Source organism: Ischnura elegans, chromosome 1, assembly GCF_921293095.1.
Source record: "Ischnura elegans chromosome 1, ioIscEleg1.1, whole genome shotgun sequence".
In the NCBI taxonomy this organism is placed as follows: Eukaryota; Metazoa; Arthropoda; class Insecta; order Odonata; family Coenagrionidae; genus Ischnura; species Ischnura elegans.
This window is the reverse complement of record NC_060246.1, coordinates 53,759,030-53,762,002: the sequence shown is the minus strand read 5'-3', so window position 1 is coordinate 53,762,002 and position 2,973 is coordinate 53,759,030. Positions and strand designations below refer to the sequence as shown.

Here is a 2,973-nt window from a genome sequence, read left to right as displayed (position 1 = left end):
TTATTCATACTCAATAAATATTTCATCTTAAAGATAGCTAATTTACAATATACACTCAATTCCTGAATAAGGACTAACTCTTTAAAATTGTATGGTGAACTATTTATACTACAAGATATGCATATTAATTTCCACACAATCATAGGTGGATCTAGGGGGGAGGGCACGGGGGCACGTGCCCCCCTAGACCCTTAAAAAATATGCAAGGCTTTTAATACGGTCCCATTATCATTGCATTCATTTTGTATGATGAGGTATCCTTGTGCCCCCAGAACAAAATCCTGGATATGGCCTTTCTTGTGCCCCCACCCCCCGGGAAGAAATCCTGGATCCCCCACTGCACACAATTGAAAAGCAATAGATATTCCATTAAAGTTGATATTAATGCACACGATGACAAGAAACTAAATAATCTCCCTGAACAAACAGACAACACAATATAAGAGGAGCTGAGCTCATAATAAATCACATAAAAATGACATGATCTTGAACAAAAATTATTACAATTTTGCCTGCTCACATAAGATTACCAAACTTCCAACGGATACCTGTAATTCAAGGAAATCATTTTGGAGAGCCAAAAATCAGCATTTCCACTTCTCAGGATCATTCTTAATACTTTTATTTACATCAATAGACACATTACATCTTTCACATCTAATACTCCACATGTACTGAAACTTAATCCAAATGTTCACATGGTTACTGTATCAAGAAATAAACTTCAGATGTGAAATATGAAAATAAATATATGCTTATGTATACTGTCTACATCCATTAACTTTCAGGAATTAAATAATAACTAAAAATGCACCGACGTTTCAAACAGACACTTCTCTTCCAGCAGTAATGTGCGGAGTAAATAGAGTACTTCAATAAAATTACAAAAAGAAATGCACAGCTCGTATTCTGAAGGTATCTTCAGCCATTGAAGCCATACACCATGATGATAATGTAGAGACATCAGAAAAATTCCCTGAATTAGGAAGAAACTGTCTTTGGTTTCCACCATCTTATGCACAATTTCTACAATGCCACTAGAAATAGCCTAACGTTTCCCATTGGCAGTCACCCACTTACATTAACAGGCAACAAATAGGTCTGACACTATATGCAAATGTAACTTATCTGCAACTTCACAAGATCGTCATATAAGTTTCAAAATTTTTACAACCTCTGCTGCAGAAACATAAGCACGCTTTTAAAATTAAAATAGCAAAATATCACTTGGTCTATACAGCAATTTCAAACGATAAAACTAAAAATTTGACAGTACATAACAAGAGAAGGAATAAAACTCAAAAGAAAAAAATAGTAATATTAACTTTGATTTTAGATAGCACAATCCATGCTAAGAAGTATTGGTGCTGGCAAACCAATTGAAAAGAAAAAGAGTACAAAAAATTAAAGCTTCAAAATAAAAGAAGGGCAATGTGAGCTTTTATCAACGATAAATAAGTCTGGAGGAAAACCAGCAGTCATTTTCCTCAATAATCTTACCTTTTACAAAATTTGTGTGCATCTGGTTTTGGAATCATGGTAGAGGTGGAATACTCAGAGAGAATGTTTTGCCCGTCACAACACGGGATGAAGGCTGATCCGATGACTGACAAATAGACTACTACCCCTCAAATGAAAAACAGGTTAAGTGATAGTGTCTAAAAAGTTCATTACATTTTATAAAATGTATACATGATGACTGTTGTCATGTATGATAATAGCAGCATTATATGCCACCAAATAATCTAATACTATTGTAGGTAATTTAATGAAATGTATTTTTTTTCTTATCCCTACGCTGATGAATATTTTATAAATATGAAACAAAATGTGTTTGATAGGTACTCACAGAATGAAAAGATCACCATTCAAAGTCATGAGTCTATTTGATGAATAACATTTTCACTGGAACACCACTTTGATGTAAAATATATAAAGTGGATCAGGAATCGTAAAAAAAGAAAGGAGGGGAGGAATTATAAGTAGGGGAAGGAGGTTGTTAATTGGGCGGCAGCAAGGCGACTTCCATACAGGCAGGGTTACTGGAAGATGTCGGGGGGAATTTTCAAGGGTGGATGAATAACTAAATTATATCTTGCATATGTGTCAAGTCCTGAGATGGGATGGGTTGCTGCCGAAAGGTGGAAGGGATGACAATGGATGTGAACGACTAACATCCTCCACCACATCAATTAACAATGATTTCATCATTTGCACTCCTATATCAATACACATGCTCTCTTCTTCTCAAGTTTCTACCACACACTATTAACTCATTGCCTCTCACACAGGGTAAAGAAAACAGCTGGCAGGCACAACCTAAACAGCAATATCATCAGCCGAGATCAAACTTACAGATTCAAGTGGAAGAGAATTTTTTCATTTGTTGGAGGGAGACATGTACTTAGCTGAGGGACTCCGGAATACTCCTGTCCATACATAACATCCCTTTCTATTTATTGAGCCCCCACTACTTTCTGCCCAACAAATCCAACCACACCAATGGTCAACCATGAAACACTATATGTACACATATCATTCACACACACACAAGCACACTAAAGATTCACATCCTCCTTTGCTCTATGTATATATTTATACCTTCAAAAAGGATTCATGTTCCATCATTTCCTTCAACACAAAATCAATCAATAAAACTCTTATGCACCACACACAACTAAACACTTCTGATGAACAAAAATATCAGTCACACAGAAATAACCTCAAGCCTTATATATGACTGAGAAACAATTACTTGAACCTTAACATGAGTAATGGGTGCACAGGAATGCTTACATCAGTTTTTACCCTATTTTTAAAAGGGAAATTTTCCTGGAATATATTTCCTATTTCACCATAGTCACTTCATGTAGTTCTGAAGACTTGATTCTATACATGGATGTTTGTCAATTTTCTTGGCAAAAACTGGATGTGATAACAAAAGGAAACAGAAAATTTACACTAATATAAGAA

At 35.3% G+C, this 2,973-nt stretch overlaps 1 protein-coding gene across 1 annotated transcript in view; it reads right to left on the bottom strand.

Moving 5' to 3' along the window:
* Positions 1–606: 606 nt before the first annotated feature.
* The window catches only part of LOC124160719 (nuclear pore complex protein DDB_G0274915-like), a 5,461-nt gene continuing 3,094 nt past the window's right edge, over positions 607–2,973 (bottom strand). The window contains exon 1 of the mRNA XM_046536709.1: positions 607–2,973. This exon is cut by the window's right edge and continues 3,094 nt beyond it. The gene's annotated coding sequence lies outside the window, so the exon portion shown is untranslated.